Source organism: Lepus europaeus, chromosome 4 (assembly GCF_033115175.1).
Source record: "Lepus europaeus isolate LE1 chromosome 4, mLepTim1.pri, whole genome shotgun sequence".
NCBI lineage: Eukaryota > Metazoa > Chordata > Mammalia > Lagomorpha > Leporidae > Lepus > Lepus europaeus.
In genome coordinates this window covers 163,077,610-163,097,464 of record NC_084830.1, presented here as the reverse complement: position 1 = coordinate 163,097,464, position 19,855 = coordinate 163,077,610, and the positions used below count along the sequence as shown (strand labels likewise).

Here is a 19,855-nt window from a genome sequence, read left to right as displayed (position 1 = left end):
CTCCCCACGGCACGCCCATGCTCCCGGCAGCCACACTGGCTGGCTCCGTACTGCTCGATTGCATCAGCTTCCATCCTGGCTTCTGCCTCCACTGTTGCTTTCATCAGAAAGTTCCCACACCACATAAACAAATGGCCGCTACTGAACCTGTGGGTCCTTGCTCAAAAATTGTGTTGGCGGGGCCAGCGCTGTGGCGTAGCGGGGAAAGCCGCTGCCTGCAGCACCAGCATCCCATCTGGGCACCTGTTCAAGTCCCGGCTGCTCCACCTCCAATCCAGCTCCCTGCTATGGCTTGGGAAAGCAGTGGAAGATGGCCCAAGTGCTTGGGCCTCTGCTCCAACATGGGAGACTCAGAAGAAGCTCCTGGCTCCTGACTTCGGATTGGCACAGCTCCGGCCATTGTGGCCATCAGCAGAGTGAACCAGCAGATGGAAGACCTCTCTCTGTCTCTCTGCCTCTGCCTCTCTGTAACTCTGCCTTTCAAACAAATAAATCTTTTTTAAGAAATTATGCTGGCATCAAGGTCTCCCCAAAACACTCCATGAGCCATTAAGACAGAGCCCTGGGACCTGTGCTCACTGTCACTTTCCTTGCTTTGTCTGCGACCTCTGATCCCAGCAGCCCAGCTCTGCCTCCGTATTCACTCCCTGCCACATCCCCGTACCAATCAAAGGCTTCTTTTTGTTGTTTGCTTTAAAGATTTATTTATTTACTTATTTGAAAGTGAGAATTACAGAAAAAGAGAGAGAGAGAATCTTCCCTCTGCTGGTTCACTCCCCAAATGGGCAATGGCCAGGGCTGAGCCAGGTGAAAGCCAGGAGCCAGGAGCTTCTTCTGGGTCTCCCAAGAGAGTGCAGAGGCTCAAAGACTTGGGTCATCCTCTGCTGCTTTCCCAGGCGCATTAGCAGGGAGCTGAATCAGAAGTGGAGCAGCCAGGACTCAAACTGGCGCCCACATGGGATGCCAGCAGCACTGCAGACCACAGCCTAACCCGCTGCACCACAGCGCCAGCCCCACAAAGGTTTCTTGAGGTCAGAGGACTTTGTCTCAGTGCTAACCAGGGTGTCAGGTACACAGTCAGCACTCAATAAATGTGCTGAACAAATAAAATGAGGTAATCAACTATCACCTAGAAAAACAGAACTAAGCAAACTCCAATCACAACAGCAACAAAAATCGGAGGGTAGGAGAAACGGAAGAGAAAACAGGGTGCAGGAGACCGTATAAGGAAAACCAAGTGGCACGTAAGACTTATAGAACTATGGAAACATCCAGTAGCTCCAAGGAAAACACCTTGCAGAGAAATCCGTTCTCCCTAAATAAATTTTAAATTCCAGTTAGAATCTAAAGGAATTTCTTGTGCCAGGGGATTCCAATACAATCCCATCAAGGTGGCATGTACCAATGCCATCTCACTAGTCCAAATGATCAATTTCAGTTCACAATTGATGGCTCTGATAGGTCTAAGAGTCAAAGGGATCACACAAACAAGACAAGTGTCTGCTAATACTAACTGATAGAATCAAAAAGGGAGAGAAGGATCCAACATGGGAAGTAGGATACACAGCAGACTCATAGAATGGCAGATGTCCTAAACAACACTCTGGCCTCAGAATCAGCCCTTAAGGCATTCGGATCTGGCTGAAGAGCCCATGAAAGTATTGTAGGCACGGAAAGCCAAGATACCATGGAAAAGAAAAAAAAGAAGAAGACCTAAATGAAAGATCTCTGTGAGTGAGATCCCAGTGGAAAGAATGGGGCCATCAAAGAAGGAGGTACCTTTCTCTGAAGGGAGGAGAGAACTTCCACTTTGACTATGACCCTATCGGAATAAGATCAAAGTCAGCGAACTCTAAAGGCTTCCATAGTCCTGGCAACTCATGACTAGAGCCTAGGGAGATTACTGACGCCATGAACAGGAGTGTCAAATTGTTAAGTCAGCAACAGGAGTCACTGTGTACTTACATCCCATGTGGGATCTGTCCTTAATGTGTTGTCTAATGTGCAGTGATGCTATAACTAGTACTGAAACAGTATTTTTACACTTTGTGTTTCTGTGTGGGTACAAACTGATGAGATCTTTACTAATTATATACTGAATCGATCTGCTGTATATAAAGATAATTGGAAATGAAAAAAAAAAAACCTGGTGTTAAATTGGAAATGGCATAGAAAATTAATTAATTTTTTTAAAAAAATTAATTTGTAGGATTTCTGTCTTTAATGTGCTGTACACTGTTATTTAATGCTATAACTAGTACTCCAACAGTATTTTTTTCACTTTGTGTTGCTATATGGGGGCAAACTGTTGAAATCTTTACCTAATATATACTAAACTGATCTTCTGTATATAAAGAGAACTGAAAATGAATCTTGATATGAATGGAAGGGGAGAGAGAGCGGGAAAGGGGAGGGTTGCGGGTGGGACGGAAGTTATGAGAGAGGGGAAGCCATTGTAACCTATAAGCTGTACTTCGGAAATTTATATTCATTAAATAAAAGTTTAATAAATGAAAAATAAAATTAAAAAAAGAATCTAATGGAATTTCTAAAGTTCTTTTAAGTGGAAAAAAATGTCTGAAAATAAGCAAGTTTTTATTTATTTGAAATGCAGTATGACAGAGGGAAAGAAAGAGGAGAGAGAAAGAAGAGAGAGAGAAATCTTCCATCCTCTGCTTCACTTCTCAAATGCCTGCAACAGCTAGGGCTGGGCCATGCTGAAACCAGGAGCCCAGGACTCCATGAGTGTCAGGGGCCCAAGCACTTTGGGCTTCATCCGCTGCCTTTCCAGGTGCATTAGCAGGAAGCTGGATAGCAAGCAGAGCAGCTGGAACTTGAACCTGTGCTCCAGTGCAGTGCCAGCAGGAACTGGAACCAGTGCTCCTGCATGGTGCCAGCAGGAACTGGAACCAGGGCTCCCGTGCGGTGCCAGCAGGGACTTGAACCCATGCTCCCGTACGGTGCCAGCATGGCAGATGGCAGTATAACTGCCCACAGTGCTAGCCCTGCAAGATAGGTTTCTGAGAAGCATGAGCAGACAGCGAGGAGGGTAATTCCCATGAAACCCAGCCCATGTCACTCAGCAGCAGGACTGGCAGGGAGCAGCCAGACCCCATCAGAAAACAGGACGCTCATACTCAGAGGCAAATACATATTTCTTAAGGCTAATGCACAGTAAAGCATCCACTCCAATTCAAGCCAGACACATCATATAGAATTAAGGCAACTGGTTAACACCATCTAGAGACAAATGATATATCATATACTAAATAAATCATAGACACAAAAATTCCTGAGAGTTAGATTTTTTATTTACAACATGAACTATAAGGTAGCTGCAAGTGAACAGTGTTGGTATTTGCCTACTTAGCTTGAGAGAGCCTGAACACGTGCCAAAGTAAAAGAAAGTAATGAAAAAGGCTGATCGTAAAATAGACGATCCCATAAAAATATAATGCTTACATTTTACAAAAGATAGCATCAGTTTTAAAAGAAACGCAAAACTTTGGGAACATATTTGAAATACAACCAAGGATTAATGTCCCTAATAAGTGAGGCCTCCTAAAAGTCAGAAAGAAAAAAAATTCACAATTTAGAAATATTTGTGCTCAATAACACATGAAGACCATGTCCAAACTCACTGGGGTTCCAATAATTGCAAAACTAAGTAATGGGATACTTTCATGCCGACATCAGGCTGATGGAGGTTGAAAAGACTACAACAGGGGCTAGTGCTGTGGTGTAGTGTGCTAAGCCACCACCTACAGTGCCAACGTACCATAAGGGCACCAGTTTGAGACCTGGATGCTCCACTTCCAATCCAGCTCTCTGCTATGGCCTGGGAAAGCAGTGAAAGACTGCCCAAGTTCTTGGGCCCCTGCACCCATGTAAGGAGACCTGGAAGAAGCTCCTGGCTCCTGGCTTCAGATTGGTGCAGCTGCGGCCATTGCAGCCATCTGGAGAGTGAACCAGCAGATGGAAGACTTTTCTCTTTCTCTCTCTCTGACTCTGCCTTTCTGTAACTCTGCCTTTCAAATAAATAAATGTCTTTAAAAAAAAAAAAAAAGGACTACAATAACATTACTGAATGTGATGAAACAGTCACTCTGACAGGCTGCTGAGGGCAAAGTAAATTCCTAAAGGGATTAGTAATCCCTGACCCAGACATCAACACTGGAGACTTCCACGGAGGCAGTGACTAAGAAGTCAACGCTGGGAGGCGGCACTGAGACATCGACCCGGAGGTCAACACTGGGAGGCCACAGTGAGACGCTGACCCGGAAGTCAACACTGGAGGCCAACACTGAGACACTGAACCAGAGGTCAACACTGGGAGGCTGGCACTGAGACACTGACCCGGAAGTCAATACTGGGAGGCCACAGTGAGACACTGACCCGGAAGTCAACACTGGAGGCCAACACTGAAACACTGAACCAGAGGTCAACACTAGAAGGCCGGCATTGAGACACTGACCTGGAAGTCAACACTTGGAAGCGGCACTGAGACACCGAACTGGAGGTAAACACTGCAAGGCGGCACTGAGACACTGACCCGGAAGTCAACACTGCAAGGTGGCACTGAGACACTGACCCAGAAGACAACACTGCAAGGCGGCACTGAGACACTGACCCAGAAGACAACACTGCAAGGCGGCACTGAGACACTGACTCGGAAGACAACACTGCAAGGCGGCACTGAGACACTGACCCACTGGGAGGCCAGCACTGAGACAGTGAAATCAGTTGTTAACAGATGGACCTACCAGTCTGCTAGGGCTCCCTAACAAAACACTGCCACCGGTCAGCTTCTGCAAAAGAAATTTACTTTTAGGGCCAGCATTGTGACGTAGCGGGTAAAGCCCTCACCTGCAACGCCAGCATCCAATATGGTCACTGGTTCACATCCCAGCTGTTCCACCTATGATCCAACTCACTGCTAATGGCCTAGGAAGCCTGTGGAAGATGGCACAGTGACTGGGCTCCTGCCACCCACATGGGAGACCTAGCTTCAGCCTGTCCCATCTGGATTCAGCCACTGCAGCCATCTGGGAAGTAACCAGCACATGGAAGATCTCTCTCTGTCTCTCCCTCTCTCTGCCTAATTCTGACTTTCAAATACATAAATAAATCTTTTCCAAAACAATTTACTTTCTGTCATTTCTGGGGCCTGGAAGTCCAATACCAAGATGTGTGCAGGGCTGGTTTCATTCTGAGGCTGTCTCCTTGGCAGGACGTGCTTCTGCTCCCTGGGTCTTCTCAGGGTCTTCCCTCAGGGACCTGTGTCCCTTGTCTTCTACAAGGTCATGGGACACAGTGAAACAGAACCCACCTCATTACCCTGCTTACTGAAGACCATCTCCAAACAGTCACATCCTAAGGAACCCGGGGTGAGGACTTAACAAATGCACCTGGGTACACTGAAGGGGTTTTCAAAGACGCCTACGTGGGAACACTTACCACGCACTGTCCATAAAACTAACACCATGTGGTGGGTAACTGACCCAGTCTAAGACGCTGCTTAGGATGCCTGCGTCCCCTATCAGAAGTCTCAATTCAAGCCCCAGCTCTGCTCCCAACTCCAGCTTTCTTCCAATGTGCACCTGGAAGGTAGTGGTGATGGCTCAACTGGTTGAGTCCCTGACACTCACCTGAGAAATCAGACTGACTTCCTGGCTCCTGGCTTCAGTCTGGACCAGCCCCAGGTGCTCCTGGCATTTGGGGAGTGAACTAGTGGATGGAAGATCTCTCTCTCTTTTAAATAAATAAATAAATACAATTTTAAAAATGCAGAATGTGTGCCAAGCAGTGTTAGAAAACGGCTCCCTCTGGGGCAAGCATTGTGGCATAGCACATAAAGATGCCATGTGCAACACCGACAACCCATCTGGGCAACGGTTTGAGTCCCAGCTGTTCCACTTCTGATCCAGCTCTCTGCTAATGGCCTGGGAAAGCAGCAGAAGATGGCCCAAGTGCTTAGGTCCCTGCACCAATGTGGGAGACCTGGAAGAAACTCCTGGCTCCTGCCTTCAGCCCTGCCCAGCCCCAGTCACTGCAGCCATTTGGGGAGTGAACTAGAGGATGCAAGATATCTCTCTATATTTCCCCCTCTATATATAACTCTGCCTTTCAAAAAGTAAGTCTTAAAAAGAAAACAGCTCTCGCTGATGCCTGCCTCCTGGCTGTCACATGCTGGTGTCCCACATTCCCCTCAGCACAGGCTGGGACTAATGACTGGCGTCTAAAAACCCTGAGAGAGCCAAAGTGACAGATGTCACTTCTGAGATCAGCTTAAAAAGACGGCGACTTCCATCCTGCTGGCAGTCTCTGCTGTCATGAAGGGAAGCACTTGGTAGGAACTGAAGGTGGCCTCTGGCCAACAGTGAGTGACGAACTGCAGCCCTCTTTCCAACAGCCCACAAGGAACTGACTCCTGCCAGCAACCACTGAATGGGCTCAGAAATGATCCCGCCTTGAACCTGGAGATGACTGTGGCTCAGATCAGAGTCTGACACAGCCTGCGAGACAACCAGAGCACCCAGCCAGCCCTGTGTAGACACCAGACCCACAGAACTATGAGATGAGAAACAGGCGTTGCTTCAAGCTACAGACTCTTGGCATAAGCAGCAAATAGACATGACAGAAAGTAAAACAAAATTCCCACAGAGAGATAACTAGTACCTCTAATTATGCACACTTACTTATACATGCATACACACATATACACACACACCACGGAGTACTGCATTTAAAATGGCAATGTGAGATCTCTGTTTAGGTGGGAAATTCATGTGACAACACCATGTGAAAAAAGCAGGTTACAACTATGCGCAGTACAGTTTCACTTAGAACGCTCAGGGGAGGGGCAGAGAACACGTCACTCCAGCGTCTGTAAGTGACTGAGGGAGCCCAGGGCAGGCGGGCTTCAGGGCTGCACTGGCAGCACAAGGCTCCAGCTTCTCCCACGCTTTTCTTCTTCCTTTGCAGTGTGGTCCTAGGGGCCAGTGCTGTGATGTAGTGGATAAAGCCACCATCCGTGATGCCAGCATCCCATAGGGGCCAGTGCTGTGATGTAGTGGATAAAGCCACCATCCATGATGCCAGCATCCCACAGGGGCCAGCGCTGCGATGCAGTGGATAAACCCACCATCCGTGACGCCAGCATCCCACAGGGCCCAGCGCTGTGATGTAGTGGATAAAGCCACCATCTGTGACGCCAGCATCCCACAGGGCCCAGCGCTGTGATGTAGTGGATAAAGCTACCATCCGTGACGCCAGCATCCCACAGGGGCCAGCGCTGTGATGTAGTGGATAAAGCCACCATCCATGACACCAGCATCCCATACAGGCGCTGGTTCGAGTCTCAGCTGCTCCACTTCCAATCTAGCTCCCTGCTAATGGCCTGGGAAAGCAGCAGAAGATGGCCCAAGTGCTTGGGCCCCACTGCCTTCATGGGAGACCTAGAAGAAGCTCCTGGCTCTTGGCATCAGCCTGGCCCAACTCTGGCCATTGAGGCCATTTGGGGAGTGAACCAGAGGATGGATGACTTCTCTCTCTCTTTAATTCTGATTTTAAAACAAATAACAATTTTTAAAAGGTGAATGACAGAATATTAACTTGACAAGTCAAAATCAGGAGTAGTTTTAAGTTCACTCCATCTCACTGTCTTTACTTCGGAACTGACAAACATTCCTAATCAACAGTACAACACTGGAAATTATTCTTTCCTGGATGAAATGGAAGGTTACTGGATAACAATAACTACTAACATAGTGAAACTTGACTCATCAGGGTAGTTCATAAACAAACACCAGACAACAGTCGCCCAACAGAGACTAACTTACACAGCGTTTCTTTCTGTAAAGTATGCTATGACTGAAATCCTGAACTGGTACCTACCAGCCATAAAAGTATTTCAGTTCTGAAAAGATAACAGAGAAAGTTCTAGAAGAAGGAGAGTGATAAGAAAGTTCCGTATGGCTTGGCTGAGGTCACGTGTCTAGTGAGTAGCAGGAGTATTAACTCCCTGTCACACTGAAATATTACATTAGGCAAAATACATATAATAAGTGTTTTCAACTATAAATTCTTCAGCTGTTTCTAAATTAGACACAAACCTGAACAATCATTTCTCTAAAAATTCTCAAGCATTTGAAATGACAACTACACAATGGATGTCTGTCTGATACTGAGCAAACGTCTATAACCACTGGCGCTGAGGTCACACAGACAAAAACAAGAAAAGCGTGATCTCTGCCTTGAGGCTGGGGAAGAGCAGACAAGACCAACGAAGAAACCAGGCGAAAGCAGAGCGGGTGGAGGAGTGCGTGTCCGGAAGCCATCCACAGAGCAAGAGCTGCATGGAAACTGAGTCTGGAAAAAGTGAGAAAGGGCTCACCAGACAGGCGGGGAGGGAAGGGCTTTCACGGTGGAGCTGCCTGTGGAGAGCTGACACCCAGGGCAGCACACCCAGGGCAGCCAGAGGCTGAAGCCGAGAGGGATGCTGCAAGGAGAGGGTACAGCCACAGTGCCTGATCACAAGGGCCTTCAGTTAAATGCTCCCAGGAGTCTAAACTCAATGGAAAGGAACAGGCTGAAGGAGCTCAAGAGAACTGTCTGTTCAGTTTTGTGTTACAGAAAAATAACCTTAGGTTTCACCAAGATGGTGATACAGGGGACTCCTGATTAGGGTTTGCAGGGGACCAGGCACCCAGCTGTGCAGTCCAGGACATTTACAGTTGGATGACCATAGGGTCTTGCAGCTGCAAGCCTATCACCAGACCCCGCCCACCATGGGCATGTTTGAGCACACTGCCAACGTCCTGGTGAGCTCCATTCACATCAAGCCGAACTTGGAACTGGGTGGAGCCTTGGGAACCTGGAAAAGAACGCAGGGTGGGGTAGGAAGGCAATGGGGTGTGAGACCCAATTGAGATTCAAGGGCAAGGAATACATTCCAACATTTATCTTTTGGGCAATGAGCAAGAATGGCTGCGGCTTGTGTCCTTGTTCCATCAATCCCGACTCTGAGTACAGATAAGGAGAAGGGGCGCTGATTTCTCTCTGGCTACTTCCTGCCGATATGGAGCATAGATAGAGAGCCAGGACTTGAGTGGGGGTCTATACTGGAGATCGGATTGACTGACGAAGAAGAGCAGTCTTGTGTTGCTCCTGTTTGAGATATAGCAGTTATTCATTCCTGCAAGAACCTTTTGTTGTTGTTGTTAATTCCCCTGAGGGGGAGCACCGTTCCCGGAGGTACTGCAATACCAGGTCGATGTGCAGAGTGGATGGAGCAAGCTCCTATTCTAACTCCCTGCTCCAAAAATCCATTTAATACGTATTAGATTGGAGTAAGTTAATTATACATGGCAGAAATAGGAGTACTATGATTATGAGGATAAAAGGAGATACTAGAGACATTGCCCACAGTGGAAACGGCCAGAATGAGGCAGTTACCTGTGGATACCTCTCGTTAGGGCGTCAGCCTGGGAGGGGTGGGTCCTGTGGGAGTAGACTTATAGAGGGAGATGCTACCAGTTTTAATGAAGTAAAATGTACCCAGGGAGGGTGCCCTTTGAGTTTGGCAGTGGTGGGGATAGTCAGTATCACTGGTAGGGCCCGCTCCATTTTGTTTTTGATAAACCCAGTCACCAGGTTGAATGGTAGGAGTACAGTCGGGAGGCAGAGTGTGGTTTGGGTAGGTGTGTGTCTGCACAGGTCCATAAGTGAGAGCACATTTCAGTGAGCAGAGGGAAAGCGAGAGGAGGAGGAACAGCTTCAGAGTTCTGTAGGGGAGGGAAGTTAGGGAAAGCAGAGGCCTTCCAAAGAGAATCTCAAACGGGCTAAGCATCAGGGGATTCCAGGGAAGAGATCAGATTCATAACAGGGGTGGAGGAAGGAGTTTTACCCAGCCTAAGTGGACCTCAGCCAGAGTTTAGTTGGGCCCCTGCACCCGTGTGGGAGACCCAGAGAAAGCTCCTAGCTCCCAACTGGCACAGCTCCGGCCATTGCGGCCATTTGAAGAGTGAACCAGTGGATGGAGGATCTCTCTCTCTGCCTCTGTAACTCTGCTTTTCAAATAAAATAAACAAATATTTTTTTAAAAGAAGTATAAAACTGCCAGTACATTTTTAGAAGAGTAGACACTTGCCTGACAATATTCTCACACTTTTTTTTTAATAAAGATTTTATTATTTATTTGAAAGTCAGAGTTACACAGAGAGAGGAGAGGCAGAGAGAGAGAGAGAGAGGTCTTCCATCCGATGGTTCACTCCCCAATCGACTGCAACGGCTGGAGCTGCGCCGATCCAAAGCCAGGAGCCAGGAGCTTCTTCCGGGTCTCCCATGCAGGTGCAGGGGCCCATGAACTTGGGCCATCTTCTACTGCTTTCCCAGGCCATAGCAGAGAGCGGGATTGGAAGTGGAGCAGCTGGGTCTTGAACCGGTGCCCATATGGGATGCCGGCACTTCAGGCCAAGGAGTTAACCTGCTGTGCCACTGCGCCACTGCACCACAGCGCCAGCCCCCACACTGACTTTCATCCTGTTTATTCCTGTGAAATAAATTCAGATTATGACTCCATGGTACGTGTGATCCTAAATGTAAAATCCTCAATGTAGACTATTCTGCTAAGCTCACCATTTCTCACAAGTGCCAGATTTTTGTAAATAAACATAAAAGTGACATTTAAAGGAAATGCAGCCATATATTTATAAAAATACTGCCGTTCATGATATCTATTCTCTCACTTCCTTCACTTCACCACAAATTTGGCCATGTCAGCTTTTTAAACAATATACAACAGGTATCCTAGACAATGGCTCCCACTGATAGGAACTGGAAGGGAGAAGAAGAAACGTGAAGAAACGCTGAGTGGGGGAGAAGAGAGATGTTCCATTTGCAGAAAGGACTTCACTAGGAACTTCTGCACACAACAGACTACTCCAATGTCAGTACCCCATTGGCTCACACAGAATTCCTCATTAGCATACACCTCAACCAAGCAGGTGAAACTTCTGCCTTCAGAACCGCATAAAAAGCTGAACCCAGCAATCTTGAGAAGTAGTTTGCCGCAGTCAGCCCATCCACAGCAGGCCCTCACAGCTACCAGAGAGCTTTCTCTGCTTCTTTCAATATATGTCCTTCCCAGGCCAGCATTATAGCATAGCAGGTAAGGGCACAGTTTGAGATGCCAGCATCCCATATGGGCGTGAGTTCTTGTCCTGGCTGCTCCACTTCTGATCCAGGTCCCTGCTAATCTTAGCCTGGGAAAAGCAGCAAAGAAGGTCCAAGTGTCTGGGCGCCTGCTACCCATGTGGGAGACCCAGATGAGGTTTTGGCTCCTAGTTTCATCCCAGCTATCATGGCCATCTAAGGAGTGAAGCAGCACATAGAAACTCTCTCCCTCTCTCGCTCACTTGCTTGCTCTCTCTCCCTCTCTCCCTCTTGGCTCCTAGTTTCATCCCAGCTATCATGGCCATCTAAGGAGTGAAGCAGCACATAGAAACTCTCTCCCTCTCTCGCTCACTTGCTCGCTCTCTCTCCCTCTCTCCCTCCCTCCTTTCCTCCCTCTTGCTCTGGCTCTCTCTGTAACTCTGGCTTTCAAAATCAATCAATAAATACTTAACATAAAAAATAAACCAATGGCTCCCCTTTGCTAGCTCTTCCCTCTTGTTTATCTGCCTCATTCTTTCTGGTCACAAAACGAAGAACCCGCGGAGAAGAGAAGCTGTAACACAGAAGACTGCAAGGCTCCTTGAGGAATCTGGCAGAGAAGCGGAAGCGAGGATGAATGGAGCAGAGAGAAGCAGCTATAACTGAGCGGCAGCACAAACAGCAGTAACACAGGAGCTGTGCTGTTCCTAACGAATCAGCAGAAAGACGAATCTGCCGCATTTCTTGGAGATGAGACACAGACTGGAGCAACTGGCACCACATGCTCCTGCCAGGACCAGTAACAATACTCCTGCAACACCACGATAGTGTTGAATACATGCCCCACTGTCAGCAACATCACGTCTGAAATATCCTTTCAAATACTGTCTACACCGAGATGTTTTAAAAAAATAAACAGAGCTCATCTACCTAGAATTTTCTAAGCAACAGTTTCACAACTCAAGACTTAACACTCAAAATCAATCGAGAGGTGCCATATCAGACACCTGGAATTCTTTCTGGTTAATCGATAAGTTTGTTCCATGCATATTTTCACTTTGGTAGACAACAGGGATCCAAGTATTTAATAAATGAGTACAGAGAGTCCTTCTGCATACCCATCTTTCCTTCTCATCAGTCAGAGTCATCAATAATCAATGGCATGAATTTCAATGACTCATTTACATATTTAAACTGACATTTTGAAATGACAATAAGAAGCTGACAATTAACTGTTCCCTAAGGAAATGCCCTTTCTCTCCATATGGTTTCCTCTCAGGGGCTAACACTCTGTGCTTCTGAATTTACACAACAACAGAGACTCCCTAGCCGAGACCCCCTGCAACTTCACTGAGAAGGCAAATGTCTGCAGCAAGACTGTAAATGTCACTCCTACTCATGCTGAGAAGCCGTCCTCACCACCCAGCCTGGGGAAAGCAAAAAGTAAAGAATTTTAAGGCTTCAGGGGAAAATTGTTTTCTTGCGTTTGCTGGCCAGCCTGGATGGTGGGCAAGGCCCTTAGGAAACTGCTACTTTGGTTCCTAACCTTAAAGTATAGATATTAAATCCTGTTGGCAGGGTTATATGAAATAATGTATGGAATGGCTGTAGATCATAAAGGTATCTATAAATAAGCCATTATTTCTCTAGACTTCCACTAATATGCTAACTAAAAATAAAGCTGTAAAATAAATACATGTATTGGAGGCAAAAAACAAAAACACCCTGAAAACGTGGTTACTGAAAACACATGTCAACAGACTGATCCACAGGTACAACATGATCTGCATAAAACCCTCAGTCAGCTTCCTTCAGATCATGGTGGTTCCGAGATGGCGGGGTAGGGAGAGAGCTTACTGTTCTAGCCCAGGAGAAGATATTTTTTAAAAAAGTGGAGAGAGTGTAGTCTCAGGGAAGAGTTAGGGAGGAAACTCTACCAAAATTAGAGGGACATAGTGGACCTACATGGAGGGCGTGGGCGACCACGGCTCAGGACTCCAACAGCTGAGAGCCTGCGCACCTGCGCTGGAAAGTGAGGTGGGAGCAGACCACAGCAGCCCAAGCCACTGGCAAACAAGTGGCAGGAAGAACCTAGAGGGAACCAGGCTTCAAGCCCATGGGGGAAAGTGCAGCAGCCAACTAATAGGGGAAAAAAAGGACGGGACAGACACGTTTCTCTCCCCCGATCACTTTACAAAGGTGTACTATGACAAACCAATAGAGCAGGCGCCATTTTGGACAAACGCAACAGCTGTGCCAGCTCGTGTCTGTGCCTGGTAACCAGCTGAGTGGAGACTCCTGGCTCTGGTGGGGAGAACTAACAGGGGGATAAGAGCTTGTGACTTTGTGAAGCTTCTGGACCCAGACTGTGAAAAAAACTGAGGGTGTGTGGGAGGACTCACGGTGTGGCTGGGATTGTGGGCAGTCTCGGTGGGAGACTCCACAAGCTCAGAGGTTCCTGGTTACCTGGTGATAGACATTGCTGGGAAATCTGAACTTACACTGAGGACTGCACAGATCCTTTGTGTGGTCCTTGGGACAGAGAAGACAAATATACCCACTGGAGCTAGTGTTCAGGCACTGGTCTCCATTGAGGAGGGGCACTCAGCTGAGCAGAATAAACCTCCCTTCTGATTACAAAGAGAGAGAGAGAGATTTACCACACCAAACCTAGGTGTGTCACCTTAGGCATGCCCTTAACCCTGGAGAGCTGAACAGAGCTCTCTGGCCATGCCCACTACAAGCCTCTAGCGATTCACTGAAAGCAGACATTCCACTTATCTACAGAGTCATAGTACAACAATAAAAGCTGCCACAGCAAAAACAAAAACAAAAAAAGAAACCAACAAGTATCTCCACAAATGCTGAACAACAAACACACCAATCCAAGAAACAAGAATAAGGAAAACAACACGATGCCCCCAAAAGAACACAACACTTCAACACTAGATTGTGAAGATGATGAGATAGAAGAAATGCGGCCAGCGCCGTGGCTTAACAGGCTAATCCTCTGCCTTGCGGTGCTGGCACACTGGGTTCTAGTCCCGGTTGGGGCGCCGGATTCTATCCCGGTTGCCCCTCTTCCAGGACAGCTCTCTGCTGTGGCCCAGGAAAGCAGTGGAGGATGGCCCAAGTGCTTGGGCCCTGCACCCGCATGGGAGACCAGGAGAAGCACCTGGCTCCTGGCTTCGGATCAGCGCAATGAGCCAGCCGCAGCAGCCATTAGAGGGCGAACCAATGGCAAAAAGGTAGATCTTTCTCTCTGTCTCTCTCTCTCAATATCCACTCTGCCTGTCAAAAAATAAATAAATAAAAGAATAAAAAAAAATAAAGAGAAAAAAGAGATAGAAGAAATGCAAGAAATGGAATTCAAAAAATTGATCATAAGATTACACAGAGGCAATCAGAGGCCAGTGCCATGGTGCACTAGGTTAATCCTCTGCCCGCAGCACCGGCATCCCATATGGGCACTGGGTTCTAGTCCCAGTTCCTCCTCTTCCAGTCCAGCTTTCTGCTGTGGCCTGGGAAAGCAGTGGAGGATGGCCCAAGTGCTTGGGCCCCTGCACCCGCATGGGAGACCAGGAAGAGGCACCTGGCTCCTAGCTTCAGATCAGCGCAGCACCAGCCATGGCGGCCATTTGGGGAGTGAACCATTGGATGGAAGACCTTTCTCTCTGTCTCTCTCTCTCACTGTCTATAACTCCACCTGTCAAATAAATAAATATATTTTTTTAAAAAAATAATTACATAGAAGCAATCAAAAGCAAATGCACAAACTACTGAAATCCATGCGGTACATGAAATAAAATTTCTCTCATGAAATTGAGATCTTAAAGAGGAATCAAAATGAATTGAAGAATTCAATAGAACAAATAAAAAATGCAGTGGAGAGCCTTAAAAACAGAATGCTGAAGCAGAAGAGAGAATATCAGACTTAGAAGACAAAGGAGGCCGGCGCCACGGCTCAACAGGCTAATCCTCCACCTTGCAGTGCCGGCACACTGGTCGGGGCGCCAGATTCTGTCCTGGTTTCCCCTCTTCCAGGCCAGCTCTCTGCTATGGCCCAGGAGTGCAGAGGAGGATGGCCCAAGTCCTTGGGCCCTGCACCTATATGGGAGACCAGGAGAAGCACTTGGCTCCTGCCTGTGGATCAGCGCAGTGCGCTGGCTGCAGCGCACCAGCTGCAGCGGCCATTGGAGGGTGAACCAACGGCAAAAAGGAAGACCTTTCTCTCTGTCTCTCTCTCTCACTATCCACTCTGACTGCCAAAAAAAAAAAAAAAAAAAGGCAAAGGAAAGTATACAGTCAAACCAAATGTAAGAAAAGGAAATTAGAAAACTAAAAAACATTGTTGTGAATCTATAAGATACTATATAAAAGAAACTAACATATGGGTTCTAGGAGTTCCTGAAGGCATGGAGAGATAGAAAGGATCAGAAGGCCTTTTTAGTGAAATAATAGCAGAAAACTTCCCAGGTTTGGAGAAAGAAAGGGGTCCAAGTACAGGAAGCACACAGAGCTCCCAATAGACATGACAAAAAAAGATCCTCACCACAACACACTGTAATCAAACTCACCACAGTGAAACATAAAAAGAAGATTCTAAAATGTACACGAGAGAAATGACACATGACTTTCAGAGGATCTCCAATTAGACTCACAGCGGACTTCTCATCAGAAACCCTACAGGCTAGGAGGGAATGGTAGGATATAGCCCAGGTACTAAAAAAGAAAAACTGCCAGCCCAGAATATTATATCCTGCAAAGCTCTCATTTGTGAATGAAGATGAAATAAAGATCTTCCATAACAAAAAAAAAAATTGAAATAATTTGTCACCACCCGTCCAACCCTGCAAAAGATGCTTAAGGATGTGCTGCACACAGAAACACAGAAACATGGTCACCACTACAAAAGAAGGTAAAGGAAGAAAATCTCCCAGTAAAAGATCACAGGAAGTTCAAAGCATATATTAGAAATTGCAAGGTGTCTGGCACATAACAAATCTTCCCAGGTAGACGAATCAATTAATTCACAGGATTTTATTGCAATTCTGCTCCCTGGCGAGGTTCACCAGTCCCAACAGAGCAACAGAGCGGGGGCTGGGGAAGTCGCACGTCAGAGATTGGGAGGACTCCTTTTATAGATTCAGGGAATGGGGGTTAAAGGTTGAGGCGGGTCTGATCCTCACTGGTTGACCTTTAGGCACCCGCGGGGACCTTGACAAGGACTTTTCTTCCCCGGAAGTACAGGTAGAGATTCTCCATTCCCGGAAGCATAGGACTTCCCTCCTTGCAGATCCCAAAGCTACCAGAAATATCTTTGCAAAAATTGCAGGGAAAAGTCATTACTTATCCACAGTCACATTGAATGTAAATGGCCTCAACTCTCCAGTTAAAAGGCAAAGGCTGGCTGAATGGATTAAAAAACAAAACCCATTTGTTTGCTGTTTACAAGAAACACATCTTTCCAGACTGCAAGTGAAAGGATGGAAAAAGATATTCCATGCCAACAGAAACCAAAGAGCTGGTGGAGCCATCTTAATACCAGACAAAATAGATTTTAACACAAAAGCTGTTTAAAGCGACAAAGAAGGGCACTATATAATGATTAATGGATCAATTCAACAGGAAGATGTAACTAATGTAACTATTATAAACGCATATGCACCTAATTACATGGCAGTTGGCTATTTGAAACAAATGTTAAGGGATTTAAAGGGAGACTTAGACTCCAATACATAGTACTGGGGGCCTTCAATACTCCACTTTCAGCCATGGACAGATCAACCAGACAGAAGATCAAGAAGGAAACAGCAGAATTAATTGACACTATAGACCAAATGGACCTAACAGATATCTACAGAACTTTTCATCCTAAAGTTGCAGAATACACATTCTTCTCAGCAGTGCATGGAACTTTCTCTAGGATTGACCACATACTAGGCCATAAAGCAAGTCTCAGCAAATTCAAAATAATTGAAATCATACCATGCATCTGCTCAGACCACAGTGGAATGAAGCTGGAAATCAGCAACTCAGGAATCTCTAGAGCATATGGAAACACATGGAACTGAACAATATGCTCCTGAATAAACAGTGGGTCATAGAAGAAATCAAAAAAGAAACCAAGAACTTTTTGGAAACAAACGAAGATGACAACGCAACATATCAAAACTTATGGGATATAGCAAAAGCAGTGTTAAGAGGAAAGTTTACAGCAATTGGTGCCTACATCAAGAAATTGGAAAGGCACCAAAAAATTAGCTATCAATGCATCTCAAGGATCTAGAAAAACAACAGCAAACTAAACTCAAAACTAATAGGAGAAAAGAAATAATTAAAATTAGAGAAGAAATCAACAAAATTGAATCCAAAAAATACAAAAGATCAAGAAAATGAAGAGCTAGTTTTTTGAAAAAATAAACAAAATTGACACACCATTGGCCCAAGTAACCAAAAAAAAAAAAAAAAAAAAGGAGAGAGAAGACCCAAATCATAAAAGTAGAGATTAAAAAGGAATTGTAACAACAGACATCACAGAAATAAAAAGAATCATCAGAAATTACTACAGAGTTGCACACCAACAGACTGGGAAACATAGCAGAAATGGATTCCTGGACACATACAACCTACCTAAATTGAGCTATGAAGACACAGAAAAACCTAAATAGACCCATAACCAAAATAGAAATTGAATCAGTAATAAAGGCCCTCCCAACAAAGAAAAGCCCAGCATCAGATGGATTCACTGTTGAATCCTACCAGACATTTAAAGAACTAACTCTAATTCTCAAGTTATTCAAAACAATAGGAAGAGATGGAATCCTACCAAGTTCTTTCTACAAAGCCAGCATCACCTTAATTCCTAAACCTGAAAAAGATGCAACAGAGGAAGAAAAGTACAGACCAATTTCCCTAATGAACATAGACACAAAAATCCTCAACAAAATTCTAGCCAGAATCCAACAACACATCAGAAAGATCATCCACCCAGAACTAAGTAGGATTTATCCCTGGTATGCAGGGATGCTCCAGCATTCGCAAAACAAGCAACGTGATACACCACATTAACAAACTGCAGAAGAAAAACCATATAATTATCTCAATAGATGCAGAGAAAGCACTTGATAAACTATAACACCCTTGCATAATGAAAACTCTAAGAAAATTGGGTATAGAAGGAACATTCCTCAACACAATCAAGGCAATTTATGAAAAACCCACAGCCAGCATCCTATTGAATAGGGAAAAGTTGGAAACATTCCCACAGAGATCCGGTACCAGACAGGGATGCCCACTCTCACCACTGGTATTCAATAGAGTACTGGAAGTTTTAGCCAGAGCCATTAGCCAAGAAAAAGAAATCAAAGGGATAGAAATTGGGAAGGAAGAAGTCAAACAATCCTTATTTACAGATGACATGATTCTTTATTTAGGGGATCCAAAGAACTCCACTAAGAGACTATTGGAACTCATAGAAGAGTTTGGTAAAGTAGCAGGATATAAAATCAGTACACATGGCCGGCGCCGCAGCTCAATAGGCTAATCCTCCGCCTAACAGCGCCGGCACACCAGGTTCTAGTCCCGGTCGGGGTGCCGGATTCTGTCCCGGTTGCCCCTCTTCCAGGCCAGCTCTCTGCTGTGGCCAGGGAGTGCAGTGGAGGATGGCCCAAGTGCTTGGGCCCTGCACCCCATGGGAGACCAGGAGAAGCACCTGGCTCCTGGTTTTGGATCAGCGCGGTGCGCCGGCCGCAGCGCGCCAGCCGCGGCGGCTATTGGAGGGTGAACCAACGGCAAAGGAAGACCTTTCTCTCTGTCTCTCTCTCTCACTGTCCACTCTGCCTGTCAAAAAAAAAAAATAATAATAATAGTAATAAATAATAATAAAATCAGTACACAAAAATCAACAGCCTTTGTATACACAGACAATGTCACAGGTGAAAAAGAACTTCTAAGATCAATTTCATTCACAATAGCTACAAAAAAAATCAAATACCTTGGAATAAACTTAACCAAGGATGTCAAAGATCTCTATGATGAGAATTACAAAACTTTAAAGAAAGAGATAGAATAAGATACAAAAAAAAATGAAAAAATCTTTCGTGTTCATGGATTGGAAGAATCAGTATCATCAAAATGTCCATTCTTCCTAAAGTAATTTACAGATTCAATGGGATACCAATCAAAATACCAAAGACATTCTTCGCAGATCTGGAAAAAATGATGCTGAAATTCATTTGGAGGCACAGGAGACCTCGAATAGCTAAAGCAATCTTATACAACAAAAACAAAGCCAGAGGCATCACAATACCAGATTTCAAGATATATTACGAGGCAGTTATAATCCAAACAGCCTGGAACTGGTACAGAAACAGATGCATAGACCAATGGAACAGAATAGAAACACCAGAAATTAATCCAAACATCTACAACCAACTTATATTTGATCAAGGATCTAAAACCAATTCCTGGAGCAAGGACAGTCTATTCAACAAATGGTGCTGGGAAAACTGGATTTCCATGTATAGAAGCATGAAGCAAGACCCCTACCTTACACCTTACACAAAAATCCACTCAACATGGATTAAAGGTCTAAATCTATGACCCAACAACATCAAATTATTAGAGTAAACATCGGAGAAACCCTGCAAAATATTGGCACAGGCAAAGAGTTCTTGGAAAAGACCCCAGAGGCACAGGC

At 45.6% G+C, this 19,855-nt stretch overlaps 1 protein-coding gene and 1 pseudogene across 1 annotated transcript in view; both read right to left on the bottom strand.

Annotated features, from left to right (window-relative positions):
* MCC (MCC regulator of WNT signaling pathway) overlaps positions 1–19,855 on the bottom strand; it is a 446,585-nt gene that overhangs the window by 406,261 nt on the left and 20,469 nt on the right. The gene's annotated exons all lie outside the window — the stretch shown is intronic.
* Positions 9,234–9,376, bottom strand: LOC133758997 (U2 spliceosomal RNA; annotated as a pseudogene).